The 18454-nt window shown below is 34.4% G+C and overlaps 3 long non-coding RNA genes across 4 annotated transcripts; 2 read left to right on the top strand and 1 right to left on the bottom strand.

The window, feature by feature from the left end:
* Nucleotides 1-2773, top strand: LOC140036009 (uncharacterized). Its single transcript, XR_011839905.1, has 3 exons — nucleotides 1-204; nucleotides 1486-1535; nucleotides 2581-2773. It is a non-coding gene; the product is annotated as an uncharacterized lncRNA (long non-coding RNA).
* Nucleotides 2774-5783: 3010 nt separating this feature from the next.
* On the top strand, nucleotides 5784-9248 carry LOC140036008 (uncharacterized). Its single transcript, XR_011839904.1, has 2 exons — nucleotides 5784-6020; nucleotides 9067-9248. It is a non-coding gene; the product is annotated as an uncharacterized lncRNA (long non-coding RNA).
* Nucleotides 9249-10424: 1176 nt separating this feature from the next.
* LOC113723505 (uncharacterized) lies at nucleotides 10425-14465 on the bottom strand. Of its 2 annotated transcripts, none has more exons than XR_011839903.1 (5): nucleotides 11606-14465; nucleotides 11213-11375; nucleotides 11015-11133; nucleotides 10626-10923; nucleotides 10425-10503 (listed from the first exon to the last, which is right to left on the bottom strand). It is a non-coding gene; the product is annotated as an uncharacterized lncRNA (long non-coding RNA). The 2 variants fall into 2 exon arrangements; XR_003457043.2 differs by having other exon boundaries at nucleotides 11213-11330.
* Between the last annotated feature and the right edge of the window lie 3989 nt (nucleotides 14466-18454).

Genomic DNA, 18454 nt, shown 5'->3' with positions numbered 1-18454 from the left:
CTAGAAAGGAGAAAGGGAGAGAAAAGCTTCCATTTTCTAGCCTTGATTCCTTGTTTGATCCATGAGAAATCCAAAGAAAAACACTAATCCATTCCAATAAATCTTGAGGTAAGCTTGAAGGGAAGCTTTTGGTGAAGTTTTGGAAGAAGAAAATCTTGCATCCCTCTTGATTTGCTTGTCTTCTTTGGGTTTGGAGGTTAGGAGGTAAACTTTGCTAGAAAACCTAACTTTCTTGATGTTTATATGATAATCTACTAGTTTTACTTGAGGAACTACTTGGTTTTCTTGATATATGATGATTTCCTAAGTTTACTTGATGAACTACTGGATGTTTCTATTAGGTTTTGAGTTTACTTGATATATGTTGCTTTGGGGTGAAAAATGCATGACTTTTATGGAAAATTTCATGATTTTCAAGCTTATATTGGAATTTCCAGCTTTAATGTTTAATTTCAGCTTTAATAGGAGATGTTCAAGCTTTGGTATGCAATTTCTAGCTTTGATATGAAAATTCCCAGCTTTGAGGTGCAAATTTCCAGCTTTGATGTAGTTTAGTTAGAGCTTTATATATGTGTAAAGTTGATGGCTTTCTTTGCCTAGAACGTAGACTATTTACCCTATAACATGTGATCTTGATTGTTAGTAACTTTGCCATGAAAATATGGTTGAAATTGGAGGATTAATTTGAGAAATTTGGTTGGACAAGTTGGTGAACTTTTGCTTGAATGGTTGTTTGAGAGAGGGAGAGCTCTTTTGACTTATTCTTGCACCTCTTGTTACCCTTGTCCGAGCTGGCACTTGCCAAAACCATGATTCGTATATGTATGTTAGAGTTGAGATACAATAAGTGTAGTCCATAGCTTAGTTTCAAGCTTTACATATATGTGGGATTACGATAACTTTCCTTGTCAAGAACATATGCTTTATGTCTCATGTTATGGTAGCCGTGATTTCTTGTGTTTTTGTCATGAAGGTAAGGGTAAACTTGGAAGTTTAGATGAAGGAATTGGGGGTTAAGTGTTACTAAGTTGTGCTTGGTTGGCCGGATGAGCGTGGGCTAGAATGTTAGTTTTATTACCGGAATTTGTATGATGATTTTGACATTCTAAGATACTTGCCTTGATTTTAACATGTGAGTGGGTGTTGAGCCAAAATAAGAGATTTAAGCAAAAGGAAATGAGTTTTCTTCAAATCGTTTTCTAGTCGGACATTTCCAACTTTGCACTTTGAAAGTCTTGTCCCGTTTTCTTTACAAGTCTTGACTATAGCCAACATGTTCTTGCATTGTATCATGCTTGCAATATTGATCGATCATGCATGAGGTTTCTTTTCCCAGATTTGAACAGAAAAACTGTGCACTTTTGAAAGCTATACGGGGGTTAAACCTACAAATTATTTTATTGGCTAAGTGAAGCTTGGAAATTCATAATTTGTATTTATATTGGCACGAAATGGATAGACTCTTGATAGCTTATATGACCACAGGACTTGAGAGAACGAACCAGGGTTTGAAGTGTAAAGATTGAGAATCAGTGGTGAGTGTTCCAACTGCATGTTCCATGCTACTTGTTGCTAAAATTGCTAGGCACTTGATTTGTCATTTCTTAAGCGAGTGTGTACTTTATCGCACTTGACCGATCTCGACTAAACTTTTGATATCTTGTTCATGCATGTACAAGCAATTTGATTTATAAGTGACATGTATCTTGACTTGAAATACTTGATCTTGCATGCGAACTTGCATGTACATGTGCATGATTGTAGGCTGGTTATATATCTTCTTGGAGCAGTTAAACTAAGCCCTTGGACCCTTATCTAAGACGTCGGTTAAGTGGGAATTTGGATTACTCATGTGTATGCATGAATGTAGGTCGGTAATGGCTGAAATGAGCTCTCGTTGGATCTCTTCCTTGAGACTAGCCTTAGAGTGGTCGGGTAAGTTGGGTAACCTTGGGTAAAGGACAAAATTCCTAACCTGTTTACTCATGACTTGAATTCATGACTTGAACTCGTGACATGCTTGATACGGAGTGTTAGGTGACAGCTAACGGCTCCAATCATTACCTGCATGAGCGTTGGATGACAGCCAACGACTCCACTCGTAAATACTTGAATACTTGGCGCTTTAAGCCCATGTTATGAATACTTGAACACGTGGAGCCCAGATCTTGAATACTTGATTACTTGGGGCTATAAGCCCAACCCAGGGCTAGTTAGTCGAATCGAACCGGCAAGGGATTGGTCGAGGAGATTGACGAACCCTGGATACTTGATTGGTGTTCGAGTTCGGGGTGGGGGATGATTGGTAGACGGAGATTGACGTTTAGTGGTGATCTACGGACACTATAATTCCATAGTTGACGGAGAGTCAATGGACCCTGGACAAGTTGCCGTGGTACCTGCTTCTGAGAGCAGACTATATCATTTGATAGGAATGTGATCTTTATTGTACATTATTGCATGATCTATCTGATTACCTGCTTTGCTATATATTATATTATGCCTGCTAGTTTACTTGCATGTTTTCTTGGAACCTCACTGGGTTTCTAACTCATTCTATAAATTTGTTTTCCTTACAAGGGTAAGAACGTGAGAGTGGGAATTGGAGAAGACATAAACTTTGCTTAAGTTTTGTTAGTTGCTCGCATAGGCAATCCTTAGCTCTCTAATGGGCTTGTTTGGTTTTATTTTGTAAATTTAACTCCTTGATTGTATTCAGAGATTGTATGGCTATTTGATGCCCATGATTGTGTATATATATATATATATATCTAAGGTTGTAATTGTTGAGATTAATATTTGGTAAATTTCGATTACGTGATTGAGTTCTGGCGAGAGTTGGGTAGGTGGTCTGTTAAACCTTTGGGTACGCCCTAGAGGAAGCTGGGGTCGTCACACACACAATGTATATGATACCTGGATGAATGCATGATTTTCTTATAGTTTTTTTAGGGTTAGATCTAAGTTTGTCTAGAATAGGTGCTAGTCATCAATCTAATTTATTCTGCCTTTTCTTTGGGGTTTGATTTTTGTTTGTATATCTTTATTCTATATTTTATTGAACTCTTACCTTATAGTTGTAGCATAAATACCATAAACTAAACGTCATGATTATTTTTGCTATGATGTTTTATCAATCATCCAAAGTATTGCAAAGAAATATCAACTTTAGAGTATGTCGGATAGAGTTACTTAAGTGGTTCATAAAAAAATTTTTATTTCACTAATTAATATTATTCCAAATATAGTACGATATTAATTAGACTCAACACCAAACTAGATGTTGGATTAAAATTTCATAAATATCAGTCAACAAATTAATTTTTATTTATCACCAAATTTTTTTCCCATTTGAATTTGCTTCAATAACTCTTTTAGGTGCTTTAATAGGTGCCTTTGCTATAACTCAAAATAATCAATAACAAAAAAAAAAAAAAAGGCAATCAAGTATAATATCTTCATTTTATGTCATTTTATTGAATGGGTTATTAGCACTTTACCTCCTTAAACTATATCACTACTATCAATTTACCCCATAATGTTATCTTGTAGTTACTTCACCACATAGATAACTCAACTTAGCATGTTAACAAATTTTTGTCAAAAAGCCTTTTATTTTATAGCATTATTACATTGTTATTATCACTTTGCCCGTTTAAATTATAGTGATACAATTGTTTTACTGTTTAACATTATTTTCTAGGTATTTTACCCTATCGTTAATCTGACAAGTATGTTCAAAACTTTGTAAATGTATTTACCCTTTTTATATATAATTAAAAATAGAAAAGTTGGAATGGTTATTCTTCCTTTTTTTCACTCGAAGAGTTCCAAACACATAAAAATAAAAGAGTTTTCACAAATTTCTTTTTTCACACTTATTAATATTAGAAAAAGAAAAAGGGATAGGACAGAAGGAGACAAAAAATTAGATTTTGCAAGGAAATAAAATAAGAAAAAAATCTAATATTATCATATTATTTTAATATCCTGAGGATTAGGATTAGAATTGGGTAGTAAATCGAAAAGTAAAATACTTTAAAATAATAAAAATATTGAATTATTTCTTATTTGTATTTAAAAAGATTTGAGCTCTCTTTACCCCTCTCTCTCCCTCTCTCTCTCTCTCTCTCCCACTCAATATTTTTCTATTTTTTCAATATTAATAAGATTACCAATAAGAAGAAAAAGATTAATGCTATGACTTTTTTTGATACTAAAAAGGAGAAAAGCCACTCTAAATTTTTCATTGTTTTTATTATACAAAAAGAGGGTCTATTTTCTAAAAATTTTTAACTTACTAAGTTGGTTTAATGGTGAGGTACATTATCTAAAAAATAACTCTAGTGGGTAAATTGATAATAACATTATAGCTTTTGGGAGTAAAGTGAAAATAACTTTAAAGGCTAAACATGCCTTATCACTTGAATTAATAAATTCTGTTAAGTTTGACTGTTAGTTTCGGGGTTAAAATAACTAAAAATTAACTTTAAGAGAGAAATTGATAGTGACACCAAACGTTAAAGAGTAAAGTAATAATAACCCAAATTGAAATTATAAAATTGATAATTTGGTTAATGATGCTTGTCTATCACTTTTAGGTGCTTTAATAGGTGCCTTTGCTATAACTTAAAATAATCAATAACAAAAAAAGAAGGCATTCAAGTACAATATCTTCATTTTATGTCATTTTATTAAATCAAAAGATTGTTGTTTAAATTGAAATTATAAAATTGATAACTTGGTTAATGATGCTTGTCTATCGATATGAATGGATTGGTTATAAGTCAAAATATAATTAGAGTTCTTATGTGTTGTATTGAAAGCAATTCTCAAATTTATAAAATTTTCCTTTTTTTTATAATCATCATTTCAAAAAGAGACTTTTTTTTTACTTTTGTTATAATTCTTGTAGCCAGTAGAATTAGCTGTGTAAAGGCTTGAAGCAACCTAAGAGGGACGGTGAATTAGATTGATTAAACACTTAACTTGGTTTAAAGCAAACGATCCACAATTTAAATTTATCAAGTTTTTCTAAGTGATCAATCACTTGTATAAATGATAATCAATAAATAACAAGTAAGAAATAGTAATAAAAACTCAAGTAAATATATAAGAGAAAATGAGCAAATCAATGGACTACAAAGTTGTATCCAATTTGAAGTCCAATTCTTCAATAAAAAACTTCTTCAATTTGACGAAGTTGCACTAAGTTTGTGTGAGAACCCGAAAATTTTCTTATTCTTATCTTATTTTTCTGGCTTAATTAAATAATTATTCACCCGTTTTCTCCAAATAATTTATTTCAAGCATTTTAAATCCATTTACATGGAACAATGACTCACTTAAATTTTTTAAAACGTTCCGTTAGCAAATTTAATTTTCAGAGGTTCGTTTAGTAAGGAATAACGAGTACACGTTTTTCGAGATAATATTCGATCTAAGAGTGTAATAATCTTGAAGAATTAAGAATGATCATTAGTAGACTAAGAAAAGTTAATTGAGAGATTAGAAGTGAATGAGTTCAAAAAAATTTCGCTTTATCGCGCCAGAGTCGAAAGTTCGCGTATTTCGCGTCAAAAAAACTAAGTGGAGATTTGAGAAATTTATACTAAACTATTAAGAGTGAATAATTACAGCGTTAAAGGAATTACATTGAAAGATTAGTGCACTAGTGCAATAAATAAGAGAGAAAAGTGGTAGTGCACCTCACTATTTGAGCACTATTCAAAGTTGACTTATTGCACCTTGGACTTAGCTTCCTTAACACACTTCATCCACCAACATTCAAATCACAAAACACACTCTCTCTCTTCTCCATAGTCTCGGTCGAACACCCAAGGAAAGGGAGGAAGAAAGCTTCACTTCATCTTGCTTTATCTTGCTCCATTTCACTTTCAAAATTGCATCCAACTTCAAAATCTCTTGGAGATCAACTTTAGCTTGGAGAAAGACATCATCTCATGAAATTTCTTGGGGAGTTTTGGTGAAAATTTCTGGTGCCATCTAGGGTTCAAGAGGTAAACTTCAACTCTTGCAATCTCTCCATTTTTCTTCAAGAATCAAGCTTAGATTGTATGGGTTTACAACCCTAAGCAAGAAATAGGTAGAGGACTTGAGGAGACCCATTTTATCTTGCTTTAATCTTTAGGCTAGTGGTCTTGAGGTGGATTATAGGTAGCTGACTTGAGGTATAATTAGTTGATTGTGGTTGTTTATGTGTTATTTGAGATGAATACGGTTAGAAAGTGAAGGAAAAATCGAGGACAAGCTGTGCATGAGAGCTGGCCGAAACTGTCCTGTGGTTATCTTGCTTGTATGTCGAATTTTTGTTGGTTGTTTAGCTGTGAAATTGAGTGATATGTGTTGTATATTGTGTGTACAAAGTCTTTACCAAAAATCATTTCAATTGGTTGCTCAAAACTAGAGTTTTCGAAAAAGAAAGAAATCTGGAAATGGTGATCTGGGCAGCCGAATAGTACCTCTTTGTACAAAATTCAAAATCAAGTATCGTTTGTGGCATTTGAAACTAGACATTCGTAGCTTTCCAACGGTATAAAATGTATATGCTAGTTCGAATTGGGTGAACCGTAGTGATTTAACAAATTTGACTGCCCTGTTATGACTATCTGTCCAAGAGGAATGGAGAAACTGCATCTTGTGGCTTGAATTTCTCTCACTTGTGAACTGATTTTGGAAAAAGCTCTTTCTGATAAAATGTAGCATTTTGAAACTAGTTTTCAACGCCACCAACCATTCCCAATTTGAACTTGTATTGAGTGAGATGTGGTCTGATTTCGAAAGTGCAACAAAGCTGGAAACTAGAAAGTCTTTCCTTTCTTGTTGACTTGTTTCGGGATGTTTTGTTTCCAAAATTTTGATGTCAATTACCCATCAAATGTTTATTAAATATTTATAGGACCTTGGTTTCAAAATTAGACCGAATTGGGGTTGATTTCATTGTGCAAAACGTTTGGAAAAGAAAGAAAAGCATGAGGGCAGATTGGCATTGAAACTTTTTCGAATTTTGGTAGTTTTGTTAACTACCTTTCCACGTGAGTTTTTGTGTGAAATTTGATAGAGAGGTAGTCCACATAGGGAAGATTAAGTGTACCAAATTTGGTGTCATTTTGATAACCTTTCGATATCCAAATGATGCTACAAAATGGCTCTTCAAATCTGGAAATTTTTTATCAGTGTTCAAATTTCAGCCAACTTTAAACTGCCATATCTTGATGCTCAAAATCCTGAATTTAGTTCCATTTATAGTGTTTGAAACCTTGTTTGGATCTCTTATTGTGTTACAAATTTCAGAGCATGATTCGCTTTCTGTGAATTATGTCAAATTTCCAAAAATTGCTGAAAATCAAGACTGGTTCAAACCTGTCTTCTTGGAACTGGAACTTTGAACTGAAAAACGAATGCCTTTTGTTTAGAATCTTGGAAAAGTATATTCTAAGAACTTTTAGTGCTTTGAGTCTAGTTTCCAACAGTATAAATTTTTCAATTTTTTGACTTACGAAACTCGAGATACGATTTTTCGAAGTAGTGTCACTTTGAGCTGAAAATTTCTGATTTCAAACAAATACAATTTTAAAGAACTTTCCACCTTCCTTTACGATTCTTGGACTGTTTTAGTTGTAGTTTCATGGTTGAATGCACGGTCCCTTTTGGAAATTTAAACTTTCGTTTCAAATCTTGGTTGCCAAAGGTTAAACCTCTCTTAACGCACTTTCTTGGTTGTTCCACTTTCTTGGTTAATGACACTTTATTCTATACTTGAATTTGGGACTTCAACCCCTATTCTTGTGGCCTTGATTTCCATGAGTTTGAATTCTAAAAAGGGAACGTTTTGACTAGAGTAATTCTTGGGAAATTGCATTAGTTTTATACTTGAATCTTGGAACATTAACCTTGACAATTACTTTGAAAATAAGTGGAGTTTTGGACGAGTTTGGACCCCATTAGTTTGAAAATGTGAACGTTCTTTATATTTTAACTTTTGGGTCATGAGATTCGAAGTTTTGGGAGATGAAAATCATTTACCCTTTTTCCTCAATTTTCGTGCCAAAAGTGGAAAACGGTATTTTCTCTTGGATTGAGATTTACTTGCTACGACTTGAATCAAAAACGACTTTCAAGTTCTCTTGAACATTATTCCAATGTTTTAGCTAGAAAGCTTCTTTAACTTGACTCGAACTAGTGACTTGAGAGTGGATAGTGAGAAAATGTTTTACCTTTTAACCTTGGTTGAGAACCTAGATAATTATGATTGTACATGTCTCAGATGGTCACGAAAACGCTGAAGAGCTCGTCTGACTACTCGCTTTACTCTTATTTTGCCCTTGGCTAGTAATGAGTGTCAAGTGTATGAAGTGTTGCCACGTACTTAATTGTTCTCATTAATTGAGTATTTTGAAAGTGTCGAGTCGAGTGTGTACTTTATTTTTACTCGTTCTCTTTTAAGTGAATTATATTGAATTGTATGAAGTGAATTGCTAAGTGAATAAAGTGAAGTGTTGCAATAGTGAATTATACTACGGTTGAATCAATGTCGATTGGAGTGAATCTCCTTGACTTAAATTTATAATAGTGGGGGACGCCCAAACTCATCGGTCGACCTTGCGACTCGAGCCAGCATGGGTTTGGTCGTGAAACTTGGTGAACCATGAGAAAAATTGCATAAGTTTGATTTATTTGAGAGATCTCGCTGGGCATATTCAATTAGTATCGTCCTATATAAAAGAAGTGTGAGTCCGGAGCAGGGGGTGTAACGGTGATCGGCAGTGCGAAGTAAGTGGGGTTCTACGGACTTATAACCTATCCGGTTGACGGAGTGTCAACTCGTGGAGGTACTGGATCGAGCTTTGGCAGAGCAAGTGAAATATAGCTCCTGAGAGCTCCCGTATCCTTATCAAGTATATTTTATTGTTAATTGCGAACTACTTGAATGTTATAGCTTTAATTTTCGTATCAGTGCTATTGTTATTTGACTATGTATTTTGCATGCTTTTCTTGGCTTCATTGAGTATTAGCTCATCCCATTAGCTTTATTTTCCTTAACAGGAGTTGGAATGGAAAGAATTGTGGAGAAGCCGACTTGATAGTCTCCTGATTAGGGTTTTGGATGTACTGATTAGACGACTTTTGGAAGTTGTACATTTTGGAAAAGTTGATGTATTTTAAAAACTTGTGATGTAAGATTGAACACTTGTGTATGGAAGCGACTTCTTTCTGTTTGACTTTTATTATCGGTTATTTACTCTTAAGTTTGAACTAGAATGGTATCGAGTTCTGGCGAGAGTTAGGCAGGCGTCCTGCTGATACCCTTGGGAGAAGTGGGAGCGTCACTCTTTGTACAAGGAAGGATCACTTTTTGCTCCCAAACACTCATTGGTCAAGTCAAAAAGTTTTACTACAAGTTTTGTAAAACTTCACTAGGTTACTCACTTGAGAACTCACTAACAATTGAAAAGTTATTACTATCACCTCATATAAAACTATAAGTGTACAAACAAAACACCAATTCTTGCTTAGAGTTGTTCTAGAAAGTTTGTATAAAGTGTAGGCAAAAGTCCTCAACCCCTCCAACCTTTATGATATTTGTAGAACTCAAAAATTGCTACCAAAACACCTCAAACGGTCATACATTAAATGTAGGAGAAACTAGCAGTTAGAAGGTTCAGACGTTTGAAAACAAGTATGCGTCTGAGTCGTGCGCAAGGTTTGTAAAATCGAGATTCTACACAGGATCGATTTTAGTTTCACAGGATCGGATCGTAGAATCGTAAGATCCCACCAAATGTTCCTAAATTTACTAAATTAATGAACTTAAAATTCATATACCATTTTGTACACCCTAAAAGATATCAAATAAATAATTTACTTATAAATATATAGCATTTTTAACCTAGTGTTTGACAAGTAATAAAGAAAAAGAACATAAACAATTATAAATTATGATTTCAAGTCTTAAAATCAAATGCTTTACAATTTACACAATAATAATTTGAAATATAAAATAATCATCAACCTCCACAAACACTAAAAAGTCTAAACTTCCAAAATTCAAGATTTTCAACATGAAAATTAACTACTAAAATGTCATCTGTCAAGTTTAAACAAACATGAAAAAATAAATAATAACAATTCATCATTTTCAAGCATCATAACAATTCAAAAATATATTCATTTATAACCAATCATTTTCATCAAATTCATCATCCCCATAATCCATATTATTAAAATCAGTATTTTCCCAATCATCTTCGCCATCCCAATTCTGTTGGGATCCATCTTCGGCATTATCTTCATCACCATCTAAATTAGTATCCAGATCATTAGTTCCCATTTGAACATCATTTTCGGGAACCATATCAAGGTAATCATCATCTTGACGATCGAATTCTGTCGAAGGCCCATCATTTTCATCAATAACATGAATCTCTTTCATTTTATTAACTTGTCTTCTACGGGCATGTGTTTCACGACCTTCATGATTATCTAAATAAATAAACAATAACAATAAAAGTTACTAAAAATAAGAGAACCGGCAAAATACTACTATAAAAACTAAAAAAGATGATAAAATTTATACTTAAGTTGAAACAAAGAAAGAAACTTACAAGCTCTCTACACATTTCTTGTAAGTATTTCAATTTCATCATCTACATTTCCCTCTTCATCTGAAGTGTCACATATGGGATTATCATCTAAAACTCGGAACCAGCTATTCTCTCTTGGAAGAGTTGGATTTTTTTTCTCCGTCACCCATTCATCATCTGAAGGCAAATCCTCAAAAGGAATTTCTTCCGTAATACGTTGCTTTTGTCTTTGTTTCTCTCTTAATTTCAAGTTGTACATCACAAATACAAGATCATTCATTCTTTTTTGAGCCAAACGGTTTCTTCTCTTGGAGTGTACCTATTGAAATTAAAAGAATTTATACTATAAACTTAAACTCAACAAAATATTATATTGAATGTAATATTATATTATATGAAAACATTATTACCAATTCAAATGCACTCCAATTTTGCTCATATCCAGAAGATCTACAAGTTAAACTGAGAACTCAAACGGCAAAATTTTTCAACTCTGGACATTCATCCCCATAAGATTCCCACCAATTAGCTGTAAAAAATTAAAATAAATAACAAATTAATAAAGATTTTAAAGGTAAAAAAACATGTAAGTTTAAATAATAACTAACCAGGAGATTTCTTGTTTCTTGTTAGTACAGCATTCTCATGGCCAAATAATCCATGTGCATGTCGAAAATCATCTAATTGCAAATCAATTTTCACCCTTTCATTGGATTCGGGAACCATCTTCACAATGCAATCATAAAGGCCACGTTTTACATTTGCATCATACTGAAAATTTGGACTATATTGAAATTGAGGATTCAAATAATAACCCGCGACATGTAAAGGATGACTCAATTGATCTTCCCATCTTTTATCAATGATAGCAAATACTGATTCGTATCGAGCATATAAACATGAGTTTAGTAAAAAAATAACTAAAGTAAAATCATTCTACTATCCAACATAGAAATTAAAAATGAATTTATAATTAATATGGAAACTTATTTAAAATTTACCTCTTTCGAACATTGTTCACATTTTGTTTGATTTCTTCTTTCGCCTGATCAATAGCTTTATAGAGAAAACCCACGACAGGTTTTTCTTCAGAATCCACCATCCTCAATACTTTGATGAGAGGTGAAGCTATCTTTAAACATAGCTCCATATTTGGCCAAAATTGTTGATTATCGAAAATGATGCTTTCAATTTTTTTCCCTTTCTTCTCCTAGCATATGTACTTGTTTTCCACTTACTCGAAGAGAAAAAGGTAAACAAATTCCCTTTCAACTCGCTTAGACGTCTCATAGTCAAGTATGAAGTAGCAAAGCGAGTAACTCCAGGCCTAATCAACTTCTTGCCATTGGTGAACTCTTTCATCCAATTAATAACTGTACCCCATGAATAAATATATGTAACCACCGATTTTGCTTTTTGTATTGTGACTTTGTGGAGCGAATCAAACTTTTGAAAATCTTCCAACATTAGATCAATGCAATGAGCAACACAAGGGGTCCAAAACAATCTTTTTCTCTTTTCTATCAATATTTTTCCAGCTGCTTTATAATTAGAAGCATTATCGGTGATGACCTGCACAACATTATCCTCTCCAATTTTTTCCTCAATACCATCTAACAATTCAAATAACTTTTGAGTTGTTTTTGAAATATCAGTGGTGTCTATAGAAGATAAGAACACAGTACCAGCTGGACTATTCACAAGAAAATTGTTCATTGTTCTCTTTCTTTGGTCAGACAACCTATCAGACATAATAGTACAACCAGTTTTTTTTCACTCTATTTTGTAGGTATTGAGCAAGTTCAATGTCTCTTTCACCTCTTTTTTCAAAAATGTCATTCTCATTTCATGGTACGAAGGTGGTTTAAGCCCTTTTCCATTTTCTTCCAATTTTTTAATCATTAAAGGAAACAAAGGATTATTTACAGCATTAAATGGAATGGCACTTGTATAAAACCACCTAACCATGATTTGACAAACTTCATCTCTATCTTGTTTCTTCCATTTCTTATTTATGGTTGTTTGTCTTACATTCGACCCTCCAGGTTTTCTCACAACAAAATTTTCCATCGAACATTTCTTAGCCTGCTGCTTAACTTCTCCTTCTTCTTCTTCTAAATCATACATGGTACTAACCCTTTGTTTTTTTTTTTCCTTGATTCCTCAAAACTTGCACTAAGTAAATCAAACATTTGTGTTCTAACATCTTCAGGAACGTCGGGACATGGTTCAACATTTACATGTGTACAAGCTAAATGATGTTTAAGCCTATACACACCACCTGCTCGAGTAATTCCACAGTATTTACACTGAACTTGTTTTTTGTCAGCATCAATTTCAATTCCATGATCCCACCCAGGATTCGATCGAGCACCCAGTGCATTTTTTCTACTTTGTTTCTTTGACGCGGAAGAAGACATTTAAACACTGCTAAATATGTTAGAATATTCATAAGGAACCAGCCATGATATCTGGATCAAACATATTACATACATCTAAGAAAGTCAGCTATGATTATTTCATAGTTAGGTAATAAAATAAATTTTAACACCCTTAATCATAGTGGTAACAAGTTAACAACCCAATAAAAAACTTGTTTACGTTGCAATTAAAGACAAGGAACCTAAATATTGAAAAGCACAAAGGGTAGACGCCTTCTACAATCAAATATTGAAGGCAGAGATCAATAGAAGCTAAGCACAAGAGTAGAAGCCTTGTACGTACAACAGAGCAGCATCCATAATGCAGCGTGCATAGTCTAATTAACTCTCAAACAAAACTTCAGGTAAAAGAAATTTAAATGTAGAGTAAACTGAATTACTTTTGAATATACCATATCAGTTTTCCCAAAGCTACACCTTGGTGAGCCATACCCATTTCAAAGTGGGATTCAATGACACAAATGCAACAAAAAAGATAACATACCCGAATATTCACAACAAAAAGATACATCAAACACAAAACAATAAGGCGAAAAACAAAAGGAAGGAAATACTGCTAGGTCCTATAAATTGTGAATCTATAGTGATTCTCTGCAAATAGCCAAGTTATATCAGACGTACGAAATTACCAGAAATAGAGACTTGAAAAGAACTTCTGGGCTTAACGTAAACTTAATGTTACTTGAAATTTAAAGGTAACTCGCTATGGGCCAGGAGGATCAAGCAGTAACCTTGCCAATATAATCATGAAATTGGGGGCTGCTAAGTGATCTTGAGGTAAATTTGAGGGGAAGTTTCCCAAATTATCCCTTTATTAAATTGTTATCAGAAACTTCAAGATTTATAAACCTTCAGAGTTTAATGAATTTTAAGGCCGTCCACACCTTGGGGAGATGTGACAAGGGTTTTACTTCTTTAATTTGAAGCAAGTATGGCCAAGCATTGAGACAATGATCATGTGAATTTTTTCTAGCTATGAGATAGCTCTAAAATTTTGTAGAAACAACAAATTTTCCACAACTCCAAAGCTCATAAAAAAACTCACAGGAGGAGCAAGGAGAAAAAGGGTCAGAGAGAGAGAAGCAACGGAGACGGCCTGTAATTCACCTCTGCCCAGTTTACCTCTGCGGCTCTACCTCACCTCACCTCTGCCGAATTTGTTTGGAATCAAGATGGAAAAGAAGCTTCAAGTGGAGATGGGAAAGAAATTGCTCCAGTTCACCACTTCACCTCTACCGAACCATGTTTGGAATCAAGATGGAAAAGAAGCTTCAAGTGAAGATAGGGAAGAAATTGCCCCAGTTCACCTCTGCCGAATTAAATGCCCTAATTTGGTTTTGGTAGAATACTAGAATGAAAATTGAAAAGTCCCTTTGTCTTTCTCGGTGCCCTTTTTCATTCCTGAAGCCGTATGAGTGTATGACCCGTGAGAATCTTTAGACTTTAGTGTGTTTTTTTGGACTTTTGAGACAAAAATTGTCACACAATTGCAATTAAAGGTTGCAATTCTTCCGTAAATTATAAGCTTGCCCCAAATATTTTCATTTTGTTACAAAATTTAACCTCATTTTTCTAAAACTTGCAAAATTTTATAGAATCGCAATAGGATCATAGGATCGTATGATTCTACGATCCTACAAACGATTCTACAGATCCCATACAAAATGAGGTATTTTTCAATTTTACATATGATCCGGATAGTAGGATCGTACCGGATCACGATTTTGACAACATTAGTCGTGTATCCAATTGCCTGGTGAAAAGTTTTACTCAACTCCTGTCGAATGGGTGAAGCTTTCTTCTGCATCTGATCCTCTTCGTCTGATAGTCAGGCAAAACGTAGACATATTCTTCTCGAATTTTTTGAATGCCTAATGCTATTGTTGTGCATCCAATAAATGCGTTTGACGTCCTAAATGTCTGTCCAGCGTCTGAAGCATTCTATTTGACAGTGTAATCATTATTTGTTGGACGTATGAATGAGTGCACAACATCTGATTATAGCATCCAAACCTCTGGATCACCTTTTTGTGCACTTTGAATGCTTTCAATCTTTGATTGTTTTGATTGTATACCTGTTTCTCACAAAGTACTTGAAAAGACATTAATAAGAATTATCATTTGGTTTGTTATCATCAAAATAAAGAATCAAGAACCAACAATCTTCCCCTTTTTAATGATGACAAGTCAAGTGATGATTTTGACAAATAAAAGTGCATAACTATGGGGAGATTTAACACAATTGAAATGAGTGAACTCCCCCTTTCTTAGAGCATATAAAAACGTTCAACTCCCCCTAAATATTGTCATGTAAGAGTCAAATCATCACAAAATCATATAAAATCATCATAATTACTACTTCCTCTTTTGTTATCAAGAAAAAAGTTTTGTAAACATTTGGGTAGAGTTTCTCCTTAAAATTTATGATAATCCACCAGCTAGTAATCCATGATGAGGAAGAAAGAACATTCAAACATTTCAAAGAGGCAATAAATTGCCAAAAATAAGCCAATAGACATCAAGATAATAAAGATACAAAAAAAAAAAAAAAGATGACCCTACAAGCATGAACCTAAGGGATGCCTACATGTCCTAAAACTCTATATGAAATTATGGCCTTCGTCTTCAGACAAGCTAAAATTAATCATCCTTTGTTTCTTCTCCCGAAACATCTTCTTGACTGTTTTGGGATTTGTAGACACCAAATTTTTGATTTTAAACTTTATTTGTTTAATTAATTTAATTTTAGCTTTATTTGTTTCAATTTTAGGTTTTTTTTATTATTTTAATTTTTATTTATTTTTACCTTCATACTAAATTTCAGAAAAAGGGGAAAAAGAAGAAAAGAGAAAAAGGAAAGAAAAAGAAGAAAAAAAATTAGTAAAAATGGCTAGTGGGGATCATGCATAGGGACAAGTGACCCTTTTTGGTATTTGGCAACACCTTACCTAGATGGTGAGGTGGTGAGGTGTCTCGGCACTGGTAGCAAGAAAAAACTATGGGGACGGCGGCTGGGGTTTGGAAATAGAGGTGACGGGCTAGGAGGAAAGGAGAGGTTTTTAGGAAGGGAGGAGCACGACGGCGAGCAAGGAGAAAAGGGAGCGGAAAAAAAAAAGCCAAGAAAAACAGAGGGCGATGGGTCTGAAAGAAAGAACAAAAACAGAGCCACGGCTGGGCTGAGTTTGATAGGATTAGAGAGGGGCGGCTAGGTAAGAAAAAGGGTTCGACGGCAAAAGAAGGAAGAGAGGGTATGACTGGGGTTGAGAAAGAAAGAAAATGGAAAAACAGAGGAGGCTTTGTCTGGGGGAAGGAAAGAAAAAAGAACAAGAAAGGAGGAGCAAAGGTGACAGGGATTCCGACGATAGTATGTCGTTTGGCAGCCTCTAGGCCTTCTTTCAGAGCTGCTCGATTTTCTTCTTTATCGTCGCTTATCGAAACTAGGGTTGCAAACGAGTCGAACCGAGTCGAGTTTTGAGCTAATCGAGCCGAATTTCGACTAAATTTTACCAATCTCGAACTCGACGAGCCGGCAAATTTCGAGTTCGAGCTTGACTCGAATCAAGTCGAACCGAGATCGAACTCGAAAAAAAATAAAAAATAATTATTTTATTTTTTAAAAAATAAATAAAATAATATTTTTTCTTAATAAATAATAAAATATTAAGGATATATATGTAATTTTACTATGAAAATAAAAAATAAAAAAATATATATAATATACGTAATTTATTATTAAATAAAAAAAAATAAAAAAAAAAATATATATATATACCTAATCTCGTGAGCCGGCTCGCGAGCTAACGAGTTTAATATTCTGAGATCGAGTTCGAGCTCGACTCGAGCTTGACTCGAGCCGCTCGCGAGTAGCACGATTCGTTTGCAACCCTAATCGAAACCCTAATGATTTCCTCCACCACTGTCCACTCTTGCTACCCTTCACCCGCCGCCGTCCAACATCAACAATGCCCTCTGGACCCAACAACCTGAAGAAGTCGAAGCCTTTTCTTCATTTTTATGGTCTGCCTCCCCCAGAATTGCAGCAACTGCTGCAGCGGAAGAAGAAAACATGCGAATCCCATCAAGAAATCAACGCCATTACAGCCGCTGCCGCTGCCAGGAAAGCGCCACCACCTCACCGCCAATCCATCATCGCCGCCTGTGAATTTCACCAAGAGAAAGCACCGGTAAGTAAGCATTTCATTTCATTAGGGCACCAACTCAAGAGAGGTACACTCTATCCCTTATTTCTTACTTTATTTGACTCTATGTGCCCTATGTGACTTTACGTGTTTGATTGTATGCCTCTTGAATGTTTTTTATTTATTTCATTTATTTATTTGTTTGCTTTATTGGCTTTAGTTTGTATATCTATTTTTAGTTCAAATTTTGATCATTTGAAAGGCACTTGAACGCCAAAGTTGTAATAGTTAGGTTATTATTTTATTTATTTTATTCCGTTTCCCCTCTTAGATTGTAGTAGGCTTCCCCCGAATGTAATAGATAGGGCTTATGTGCTTGTGTGTGCCTATGTGTTTATCGTTTTCCTAGGCCTTTGCATCTAGATAAGCATGCTTGTGTGCTACGTGCTATGTGGAACTAGGTGATTTGCATGTCTATTTGTTTTAGTATTATATTTGATTATATAGATGAGTGCACGTTACCGTGGCTAGTCCAATGTTGGTAATGGTCTTCCCCTCGAGCTCTCACAAGTCCAATGCTTGTGAGAGAGCGTTAGTAAAGGGATAGTCCAACGCTAGACCCTTAGAAATCATTCTACGCGTTAGATCATGATTGTGTGATAAAATCACTTCACCTCATGCATATCTTTATTTTCTAGGGCCTCTTTTACCATGTTGCATGACACTTTCCTTATATATGTATATCAATTCCTCCATATTTTCTCTTATATGTATATTACTTGCCCCCTTTGTATGAAACATGACATTAGACTTGCATTCCTATTTAAGAATTAGAACTAGACTAGTACATTTGCACGATTAGATTAGGAAAATTACCCCTTGGATATGGGATATGGACGAGTTTGGCTTCTCTAGCCTTAACACGCTCGTATTCCCTCTATTAAAGGGAACATTGAAGTCACGAGTATAAGTTTCCCACACCCATTATGATGCATTCCTTTAGGACATACACATTTGTATATTATTATTTCCTTTACCTTTCCTTTCTTTCGAGTCTCATATTTTTGCATTATTTGTGACTTCTCCAAAGAGTCCGCATTGGACATCACAATTAATATGATTAGCATCAATTGAGTTTTGAAGGGAAATTTCGACCCCCCGACACCCTCCTAGGTCTAGAGTATGTATTCATATAGTACATCCAAATGTGATAAATTTTAAGGGTAAAATAAGAAAATTTTTGACTAAATCGCGCAACTAGTCTTGGCTA

The sequence above is a fragment of the Coffea arabica genome, chromosome 2c (genome assembly GCF_036785885.1).
Source record: "Coffea arabica cultivar ET-39 chromosome 2c, Coffea Arabica ET-39 HiFi, whole genome shotgun sequence".
Lineage (NCBI taxonomy): Eukaryota > Viridiplantae > Streptophyta > Magnoliopsida > Gentianales > Rubiaceae > Coffea > Coffea arabica.
This window is presented reverse-complemented; position numbering and strand designations above follow the sequence as displayed.